Source organism: Triticum urartu, chromosome 3A (assembly GCF_056163025.1).
Source record: "Triticum urartu cultivar PI428250 chromosome 3A, HENAU_Tu73, whole genome shotgun sequence".
NCBI classification, from domain to species: domain Eukaryota; kingdom Viridiplantae; phylum Streptophyta; class Magnoliopsida; order Poales; family Poaceae; genus Triticum; species Triticum urartu.
Genome location: NC_141875.1, coordinates 424719020 through 424730902, shown reverse-complemented (window position 1 = coordinate 424730902; position 11883 = coordinate 424719020).

The window sequence follows — 11883 nt, the reverse complement described above, 5'->3', positions numbered from 1 at the left end:
GGCTATGGGTGGGTTGGTTATATACTGCGCCTTCCTTCTTCGAACCTTTTGGTATGTATTTGTAGGCGCTTTCCAGAGGTGGAAGATTTACGTTCTTCCTATTTGACCCGAAACCGATCGACCTAGCCATGAGCAGGTTGAAGAGAGCTCTAACAGGCCTTGGAGGACCGAACCCACGTATGTGGCAAAATACGGGGATGACTTGTGGCTAGGGGTGTACCCATTTTTACATGAGAAAGAAAATGAGCTGATTTGAAGCTCTGCTCTTGTTATGTTGAACAAACGCCCTGCGGGGCACGCCCTCCAGGGGTTTACGCCAGGAATTCCGTAGAAGAGAGTCTTGGTAAGAAATAAATAAAAAAGGTACAGTCTACCGCAAGTAAAAAACCCATAGCTTCTCATTAAAGATATGCTCGACCTCGTTTATGTCCATGGTATCATCGTACGTACCTTCTACTATCAACCAGATGAGATAGGGCTTTGAAAGGTCAGAGTCAGTCTCCTCTTTTTCTTTTAGGTCGTTTAGCAGTTCCCCAACCAGCTTTCTCCCCGAGAAAGCCTTCCCACAATTGAGATCCCTGTTAAGGAAGAATATCTCGCTCGTGCTTTTTTTGCGAGGAAATCGCTCTACTTTTTCCAGCGATGAGTGATTGAGTAAGGTCTAATTCAATCTGTGTTATGACCTACCTTTTTTGATTGAAGTAAACGAGAGCTTTACTTCTTCTTTTCAAACCCTAAGGTTTGAGCTCGTCCTCGGGTCGGATTCGGATCCTTTTCTCTCTTTTGAAATTCCATAGATATAGACGTAGTAGTTTACGGGCAAGGAACATCGGAGAGCTAGAACAGTAGGCGGCCAAGCAGAAGGAAAGTCTCATCTGTCTGAGTAAACGAGAGAAGGAAGAGTATCAAACTAGCTGAACAACTATACTAGGCCTAGTAATCCTATTTCACGAACGTATATTCATGCATGGGCTTGCTTTTGATTAAGTAAAAGAAAAGAGATTTCCTTATCTGCATGCCAGCTTTCATTCCTACTTTTGATGAAAGAAAGGTCAGTTGCTGCCGACAAGTCGACTAAACTTTCACAACTGTCACCTATCTTTAAGCACCTTCTAGGCCGCTTCCCAACCTAATGCATTCAAGTCTGCCTTCGGTACTGGTACTTCGGAATCAAGGGCCCAACAAGCGATATCAGGAGTCTTTGGCCGAAGAACTCGCGGATAAGAAGGCTAGTTAAGTTGAAACTCCTAAATTAAAGCGCAAGCAACAAAACTACTTTTTTGAAGGCGCGGAGCACCTCGAATCTAGTGGAAAAAGAAAAAGCTAGTTCCACTTCAACGCTGTTATCTGCATCGGGCGATACTCCTTCAACGAGAGGCATTCTTGTATCAATTAAAGTAGCTATCTTCATGAAATAAGCGCTAAGATTCTAGTTCAAAGATAGGAGCATTAAGCTCTAAATCCAGTCAGTCTAGCTGGAAGTTTCACTAACTACTTAGGGAACTAGGGACCAGACCAGAGTTATGATTGGTGTATTCCATTCCTACCGTAATTGAGACTTGCCCTCGCTCGCGGGTGATTCCTTATAGCTTGATCCATGTGATGGCTGTTCTCTGCAATGAACCACAACATCAGTTCAAAACGGGCATACGTGTTACCTTTACTCGGAACACATACATTATATATGAGAATAGGAGCTCCGTCTTTACACGGAGAAAGAGGAACGAACTACTACTTGTCGGTAACAAACCTGCGGCCTCTATGAAAATCCGACTCCCGGTAAATCGTACTTTTCCTCACTCATTCCTCTTTTGGCCTGCATTCTTTTTCCTTGGAATTGGGGTTAGGACCGGTTAGAACTCCCATTTCCCGATCGGAGGTTTGAGCTGCTATGGCAAGCTTTTTTTCCGAATAGTGGGTATGGGGAACCCACCGTACCAACACGATTGGCTGGTGTTGCTGATACCGGACCCGTTATAACCCCGATTGGAAGGGCAGGCCAGTCTGAGGCTCTGGGGATGCGAGGCCATTGAAAGTGAGTATCCCATATTCTATGACGGAGATAGAGCATTAATTGCAAGCTTCTTGCCGGTGCCCCCAAAAGCAAAGCACAGACTCTACTCACCCACGCGTTTTCCACCTACGGAGGGAGAAATCATCGAAATATCCTCATCCCCTGAAAGGGAACCCGAAAACAGGACGAGAGTGGATAGGGTGACTAAGGAGGCCGTAAAAATTAGTAGTGCATTTTTGAAAGATAAGATTACAAAAAGGCGAGAGCAGCATAATTGTTAGTTAGAAAGAAATCCAGGGTAACTTGTATCATGAGATGGGTCCATTCCAATTGGAATTCCGTACGGCTACAACTCTTTTTAAACGAGTCGAAGTCCAGTCTTGTCACTTTCCCATCATCCCTTTCCGCATCGTCCTTCTCTATTGGGGGCTCCCAACACCTCAGCCACACATCTTTTTCCACCATTAGCAAAGGTTTAATCGGTTGACGGTATCCTTGGCGAAAGGCACCTGGTGAGAGTAGCTGCTGCTGCTGTGCTACCTCCAACTATGAAGCGTTTCATTCACTCGCTCTAGAAACCATAGGAGCTACTATTCCCAAGTTTATTAAGAATGGGCACTCACTGGATTCAGGCTTCCACCGTTCTAGCTTCTCTTCGTAGTTCACTAACCTCTCTTTTTCGAAAAAATCGAAACACATCGAAATGGTACCAGCCGTACTTAATAATAGAAGGATTTGGCAGAAATATGTAAAATTGTCCCTCCTAAAAAAATTATTCCAGAATAAATGGGCAATAGTTAGGAGAGGTGCGCCAGCGGCGAGCAGAAGCAAGGTTATTAGATACCGAAGGAAAGCCCGGCCAGAACCACACGTGCAAGTTTCCCTGCATGTGGCTCGTCCGTGATAACTTCTTCGGATTTGCGTGAACTAGCGGACCGATCACTAAGTGGTTAGTACCTCCAGCATGAGCGAACCTTTTCAGAACTGGTTAGGAATGGGCGCCACTATCCCCACCCTATTTAATAATTGGAGCAAGCCATTTTCGAGTAGGAAAGGCAACGGCTTTTGAGTATAAAAAGGGGAGAAAGAAAGGATCCCAAACGAATGGATTTAGCTTGTCGAAATCATTCAATCGGTACAAAACAAATCCCAGGAATATTCTCCCAATGTTATCTTATTAAAAAGAAAGGAAATGTTTGTTCGGTAGATCGCCTTGCTTTTCTTTCACATTGGGGTTTAGTGGCAGCAAGGGGCAAGCAACTCTCTTCCGGCAGAAGCTAGCTTTGTTTACACGCTTACCTTTCTCTCCATGAATGTAATGAGCCCTATTTAGTAAGTGGGGCAAGTCACGCCTTAATCCCACCTCTGTGTCTAAGGAATAGCCTTTTCTTCTTTTCTTTATTGTTCGTGGGAACATGTAAGATTAGCAATGGAAATTTAGCTACGGCCGTCCCTTCCTCAAGCAAACAACGCGAGACTTAGTTAACGAAACAGGAACTCCATCCCTTGACACTAATTTCTGATACAGAAGTGGAATCGAAAAAATGCGGGAAAAATGCACATTCAATATTGAGAAAATGTTGCGTAACTGCCCTTGCCTCAAGGTCTTGAGAAACCGGAAACTAGTGTTCGATGGTGAAAGGGGAGGGCAAGAGCGGTTCGAAGGTCAATGAAATGATAAAAAACCACCAGGTCGAGTTCGCTTCTCCCTTCCTTTTGGTGTTTAGGATGTGAAGTTGATATAAGAAGAGAGGAAAGGGGAACTGCGCTAAATGGATAATTTCATCCTGGTGATGGGCTATTCCAATGGGCATGCATCTGAGATATGGGCTTTGAGCGTAGGAACGCCCACCTTTACAAGAGCTCAGTTCTAAGATTGTTTGCGAAGCTGCTGGTTGGTTGTATCTTTTTCTATTGGCAATCCCCAATCCGTTGCTTGTTCGTTACGAACAAAAGAAGCCGATACCAGTTCTGGTGTTTATCCAGCGGAGGCTCGTATCTCTTCCATGTGAGACCAGCGACCTCAGATCATCCCGGACTTATGTGCTGGAATAGCTTCGTTATGAGTTGAAGCAGCCTCAGCTACTATTCCTACTAAGGAGGAGTCACCTTTTTCCCTCCCTTTTGCAATCCCATGTTGCCTGCTTTAAAATCCCGCGAAAGTACTACTGGCAGCTCCTATATGAGGTTGATGCCACGAAGATTATCATATCTACATGAAAGGCAAATTCATGGAAAGGAAAATGAATGTGATGTACACTAGAAAAGATACCAAGCAAGAGGATGTGCGCAACGTCGCGCTCGAAAGTCTTGTCTATGAAACCAAACCCTAGTTCCGTGAGGAGGAAGACTCTCTTCGGTCGAGGGATGGATGGACTAGTGCCGTAAGGATGAGCCGATTCCTATTAAGAATACGAGAGTGACAAATGAGATGGAGATCTTGGCTATCATCAAACCATCCTCCCTCCGCTTATCTCTTTCCTTTCTATATGATAAGTCTACTCGCGCCTCAAGGGCCGGTCATTTACGCTCTCCACTGCATGAACAGCATTCCCAACTAGATCTGTACGGCTTCCGTTGTCTCCTTTTCGATTCCCGACTCTAGCTCACAGGTATCCATAAGAGCGACCAGCCCTGAATGCTTAAACCTATCAATCCTCTCCTAAATTTCTTAACAGATAGAGCAGCTAATGGTCAAGCCAGAGGCAGCAGGTCTCATTCCAGACTCCACTCAGAATACCCGGCTCTTTTTCTAGACTCCACTAGGAAGACCTTGCTCTTTCACAGATACGGGGATCAGACATGGCTATCGCTTCGACAGCTTCTCCGGATGAAAAGACGCCGCCCAATGGATGGAGTTGGAGGGACACGGAATCCTGGATATCTTGCCTTGGTTCCGACTCTAAACCGTTCTAAACAGATTCTCATCTTGTCCGTAGTGATATTTTGGAGAAGGAGCAATTACCGGAGTGAGAAAGGTAGAAAGAAGCAATCACGAAAGCTAGTGCTAGTTGTGGCTTTTAGCTCGCTAAATGATACAGTCCTCGCTGATGGATCGGCAAGTACTCCACGGTCAGCGGCTATCAGCTAACGTTATGGGCCGTTAGTGGTGGTTCATTGCCTATAGTGTTGTAATCCGGAATCCAAGTTTTGTGATAACCGTGTTGTTTACTTTCAGTGTTGTTTATTGTTCACAGCTGGATTGAGCTCAGTTGAGAGTGTCATGCTCTGTCAATATCTGTTGCAGGAGTTGTCATTCTCTATTACTAGAGTTGTCAATCTCAGATGCAGGAGTTGTCAGTTGCAGCCATTCTTGCTGTGTCAAGCTTGTGACTTGCGTTGTATCAGGTTGGTAACAGCTTGTATCTCGATAGGACTGAATGTAGCCAGGAGTTGTCTTAGGTTAGTCTAATGTGCCAAAACGTTAGTCAAACCACCTAGGTTGTGTTTGTTCTGGAGAGTTCAGCTAGTCCGAGTGATCTGGGTTATCCTATGTTTTATCCCTGTTTCGATCTTCATGCTATTGTTTATAAAACTTTTCACCACCTAGCTCGAACTGAATGTGATGTAATAAAACTTATGGTTGACGCCGTAGATAATATAAAGCCAATATGCGAAGTGGTCAAAGTAGGAGTCGCTCCGAGACACCGAACAAATTCCCTAGGACCGCTATAACTCGCATGATATAGACCACGAAAAATATGAAGGTGAACCACAATGAGAAACATACTTGCCCCATTAGCATGCATATAACGGAGCAACCAGCCCCCTTCAACATCTCTCATAATGTGTTCTACGCTGTTGAAAGCTAGATCCACCGAAAATCCTAAAAGTGCGTCACTTTTTCTCTTTCACATACACCGGGAGAAAGGGTGACGATAGCAATCCCCTTTGCCTCCCCGGCCGGGGCAGGACAAGGGGGGCGGCGGTCAACCATCAACTCTCGATAAGAGAATCAGCAATAGAATGCATTTTGCATGCATTTTTCATCGAGTGAAACTACTTGAATAAACTGGAAGTTTTAAACCAAGTACTCTTGAAATCGCTACCCCCTGGGATGGAAAAAGAGGCTCTTTCTTGGCTTACTCAGGTGATCTAATTAATGGGCAAGCCCCACTCAAAGCAATTCAGTCCCGGAGCTCTTTCTTCTAAATGCGGATTCAATAGCACCGGTGACGAAAGCAAAGGATATTCAATCCACTTGTCGTCTTGTGGGCCTCCCGTTCGGTAGGCGTCTGCTTTAGCAATGTCTTTGATCCTCGATCAACAATTTGAGGAAGACGAGACAGAAGCCTTTGGATGAAACCAATGAATCTTCCGATCCGAAAGACTAAGGGGCTAGGCGCTCACCTACTATCTACACATTTCCTCTTTGGCGTTGGCTCCACCAGTTTTGACTGCGAGTCGCTTTAGTTATCTCAAATCTTTGGCCGCTGTTAAGAACAACCGAGATCCAATGAGAATTTGCGCGTAGCTTTTTGTCTTTGACATAAAAAAATAAGGTTGTAATAACGAAACTGACATTTTATTTTCCTTGCCTTGCAAGTGGAAAGAACCCCAATCGGGGAGTGCAATAGAGAACCTGAGATCCGATGCGAACAATCAGTCGAAGGAGCGGAGCGCGGGCGCACTCACTCTAACGGCGTACCTTTCGCATGATGGGTCAGCGAGGAAATGGGAACAGCGGCTTAAGCCATTAGGTGTAGGCGCTTTCCAGAGGTGGAAGAGGTTCGTATACGGAACGCCTGGAAATTCTACTTGGAGCAGGAGATTCAATTAAGCGAGATTCGGAAGCTACAATTTCGCCTTGAATATCCACCGCTAAAAAGGGGATAAAATGAAGGAAACGAAAGCGAAATGACTCAAAAACTGTCTCCCCACTCTGTTTATGAGACCCGTATACCTACGACGAATACTCAACCAATATCTTATTCCACGAAGGAAGTATCCTGAAAATCCTTGATTTAGTTTCGAGTAATAAACTAATAAAACCTTAATCAAAACTATTCAACTAGCCTAAAAATAAAAAAACCTTCAATGGAAGAGTTTACTTTTTTTTGCAAAATTTCTGTAAATTTGAAGTTGAACTTAATTAAACCCGAAATAGGATGAAACGGATCAGCCGATTCAACTTAGCATTACCCGACTCGTAACTTCAAGCACAACCATCCATCTCAATCCAAAATCTCCGATCGTCTGTGATCCAAACCCAAACTCTCCTCCAGTTTTGGATATATAGACAGTGCCTGCTCTCAAACCAACCAAGAAAAGTAATCGAAATCGTGTGCCAGCGGGACATACGAAATTCACACTTTTTGACTCTCAATCCACAGGTGGAGATACCAGGGGTGGGTTTTCATGGCCTATAATCTCCCCTGCCGACGAAGCATGAACTACTTGTTGAAATCGCGGATCCAAATCTTGCATTTCTCCTTTACTCGTCAAAGGCCTCGTATTGTTATTCCCATGATTCATGTGGGCTATCTGCTCTTTATTGTAGGGTCCTACTCCCACCTATCCTTAAAAAACGATGTGAGTGGCTCATACTAGCCAGAGCTCTTAGTATGGCCACTTTTGCAGGATGAATCCGTTCACTGCCTGCTTCTCTATCGCATTGGACCTAGAAAGAGTGCAAACAGGAAGCATAGATCCTTGAGAAATAGAGGAGCTACGAGTGCTGTCCACAACCTCTAATGTTCCAAAAGATATAATCCGTCACTCGCTCCAGAGACCTCAGTACCGTGCTAACTCCAAGAATTTCCTTCTTTACTACATAAAGCATCAGCTGCTGGATAGAGGATTTCATAGAAAATCTTCATTTTTCTATTTTTTTTATCCCCATGCATTCCGTTATTCCCGTAACTATGGATTGATTGTCCCTACCTAACTAAATGGTAGTGGTCTAGGGAGCGCAATTGCTAGAGCACGGGAGAATGAAGAGTAATGATTTAAGCAAGAGCAGCCGGACGGACAAGGAGGAAAGGAAGAGAGTAATGCAAGGATGTAAAGAATGAGGCGCTAGAACAGACTGGCCCGCAGGCTTCCAACCTGACACCGCTTTGCTACTTTTCGAAAGAGGAAGAGAAGTTGCTTGTACGAGACTGCGCCTCCCGGCTGGAAACTCCAATGGCATTTTCGGTAAATGAAAGCAAAGTGAAGCTCCGAGTGTTCCATCGGACTTACTCCATTTGCTTCTAGGGTCCATTTGCTTCTAGGGATAGATAGGGCTGGAGTCGTCAGTGCTAGAATGAAATGTGAATGAGAGCATAGATTGATTGTCTCACTGCATGTACGTATAGTAACCGGTTAATAATACTAAGGGTCCCTAATACTAATCTAGACATGAGAGGAACGTGTCCTCTCGGCCTTGATATATACTAACAAATATGGTTTTTTCACTCAGACATGAGAGGTGAGATCGATTATATGATGGAGACAGATGGAGGAGCAGAAAGTGAGAGATTGTGGCGTGAAGCACATGTAAGGTGTACAACTCTTGAGACGGATGCATCGAGGTGCCGGCCTGTGCCATACGAAAAAACAAAAGCAACTGTGGGTATAGACCAATTTCCTGCCCCAGAAGAGGCTCAGCCTACCAAACCCTGCTCTTTGCCTGCTTACCGAGCTCTCCTCATACTGAGTATCTAGGCATTTCTTCTCACAGACCGGTTGGGAGAAAGTTGGCATTCTTTAATATGTCACTGGGCATTCCTAGTATGCTCCACTCATTCTACGCCAAGCACCCAATCACGGGATCAGAATCACACTCTAGATCATACCTTTCACGAAAGAAAAGGACAGGCAGCTCAAGTGTTGATTCTGCTCGTGAGCGTAATGGTATAAGCCTGCCTGACTGTGAGACCGACTGGTCGAACAGAGACGAAAGTCATTTTAAGAAAGCAGCAAATCCTTCTCTCTATTCTACTATCCGATCTCGTCTGTTGAAAATCGATCTGAAATATGGTCATATCTTCGTTATCCCAATAGTAAACCTTCTTACTTCTCTTCGCATCTCGAAAGACGCAAAAGATCTGTTATTAGCTTATTTATAAGCTGTCCCCTCTTCCTCCCTTTTTCTGAATCTGGGAGAGAGGCAAAAGAGAAGTCCAGAGAGACCTCGACTCTTTCAGGGAAAGGAGGGAGATCGAATGCGAGATGGAGTCCCTGCCGAATGGAATGGACATCCTTGGAGTGGAAGAAGGGCGGAGACTCTCGAACGAGGAAAAGGATCCCTTCGAAAGAATTGACCGAGGAGCTGTATGAGGTGAAAATCTCATGTACGGTTCTGTAAAGGGACAGTAAGGGTGACTCATTAGGCGCTTAAATGTGGCGCCGGCATTTATCAAACCGAAGGGCATCCGCTTGTAGCAGAAGGAAGGGGCGATAAAACTAGTTTTTTCTTTGTCTTCCTCAGCCATATAGACTTGCTGATACCCAGAGTAGGCGTCGAGGAAGCTCAACATCTCGCACCCTGCGGTGGAGTCGACCAGTTTAGTCCTTGTACTTCGGTGGAACCAAATTCCAGCATATGGATTGCAAACCTTTTCTGCTTTGGGTCTTAAGTGAATGAAAGGGTGGGTTAAAAAACCATGGCCAGCCCCCCTCAAGAAATCTCGCCAGGAGGAGATATTGAAGGAAGAAGTGGTGATTAGAGAAGAATGGCAATGGCGTAGATCATTCTTAATTCCATCTTTTCACCCTTCCGCACCCCCTATTTAGTAAGTGGAGATAAAAGTGTAGTACTGAAACGAGGATTGCGCCTAGCGTAGGACACCTAACTTGACTCAGCATCCCTTGCTAAAAACAAACAAGGTGGGTTTGTTGAAACAAAGATTTTCTCATAAAACACTAACAGAAGTGTTAGAGGGATTCACTTTCGATAAGAATCCAAAAGCAAGTTCCCTATACTACCTTCTTTCCCTCCTCTGTTTCTGTCTTTAAGAGGCAGTGCATCCGGCAGGAATCGAACCTACTTTTTGACCCATTTTGCCTTTCTAGGTTGGTGGGCGCTTTCAAAACTACTTGAGTAAGAATCAAAGCTTATTGAAGATGCTAGAAAATCTATGAACAAGTACCAGGTTAGTAATTCAATTGTGATATCTTCTGTAGCGTTTTCTCTCTGTTGCTATTCTCAGCACTTTTGAAAGTATCTATGCAAAGGAATTAGTATTAAGAATAGCTTGGTTTGGTGCAAATGTAATATAAAAAAGGCATTCCCCTATATGCTGTTAGATGTACTGCAAAAAGGTCAAGTTAAAGAAATATTAGGAAAATTGTTTTGGTTGTCTGTGCTATCATTTTTCTGGAAGCTTTTAAGCCTGTTGTCCAGATGCTGCTGTCCTCTTAAGCCTTGTTTCCTTCTTGATTTTACCTTTCCGTTGCTATCACTCGCTCTAGCCTCTCCTGGCCAGAGCTCCCTCTATCAACAACACCCTCACGCGATTGATTCCCTGGATAAGTATGGCTCATATAAGGTATCCTGATCATAGTAATTGTATCATATCTCCTTCTCCTATTGATCTTACCATCCCTCGAGTCCAAGTCTTGGAAGTGGACACTTCCGTGATGATAATTTTGGTAATGTCATGGAACACTTCTATGGCAGCACAGGTATGACTATCTTGATTCTGTCATAAAATCGTCATGGATGTACATGCATGACAAAAAACGCGACCTACTGTGACAAACACGTATCATCACGGAAGTGTATTTTTTCGTAGTGAAGTACAATCATATATTTCACATAAATTCCAAGCATAGCACTACAAACGATGAATTTGATCCAGTAAAAGTTTCCCTTTTTCAGATATGCGGTGTCGTACATAACAAGCATGCTCATCTAAATATTTGCCCTCAACTAAGCTAGTTGGGGTTTCAGCCCGAGCACATAGGGATCGAAGGTGATCCAAGTAAAAAGCTTCAGTAGTGTGATAGATTTTGAGTGGTTCTTCAACCATTGGTTCAGTAGGTACCACTAATTTTTTGTATTTTGCGTTTCCTACCCATAACTAAAGATAGAAAACAAGAGCACAAAATAAAAACTACTTGGTGATAAAGCAAACAAGCACACACGAGAATATTCACCCCACGCGATAACTCCCCGGCAACAGCGCCAGAAAAAGGTCTTGATAGCCCACAAGTATAGGGGATCAATTGTAGCCTCTTTCGATAAGTAAGAGTGTCGAACCCAACGAGGATCTAAAGGTAGAACAAATATTCCCTCAAGTTTTATAGACCACCGATACAACTCTACGCATGCTTGACGTTCGCTTTACCTAGAGCAAGTATAAAACTAGAAGTACTTTGTAGGTGTAATGGGATAGGTTTGCAAGAATATAAAGAGCACATAAATAAAAACTAGGGGCTGTTTTAGGTAAAGAAGCAATAAATTTAGTATACCGAGTGTGGAAAAGTGGTGGTAGGAGTTGCAAAATTGTCCCTAAGCAATTGACTACTTTACTTAACCGATAGCAAGTTTTATGTGGGAGAGGCCACTGCTAGCATGTCATCCCTGACTTGGAATTCTATGCACTTATGATTGGAACTATTAGCAAGCATCCGCAACTACTAACGTTCATTAAGGTAAAACCCAACCATAGCATTAAGATATATTGGTCCCCCTTCAATCCCGTATGCATCAATTTCTATGCTAGGTTGAAGCTTCTGTCACTCTTGCCCTCCAATACATAGTCCTATCAACATATAACTAACCCTATGGTGTGATCCATGCGCGCGCTCATATGATGGGCACCAAAGGACAGCAACATAACCACAAGAAAATTAAACCAATCATAGCAATTCACCAATTACCGATAGGACAATGAAAATCTACTCAGACATCATAGGATGGCAACACATCATTGGATAAT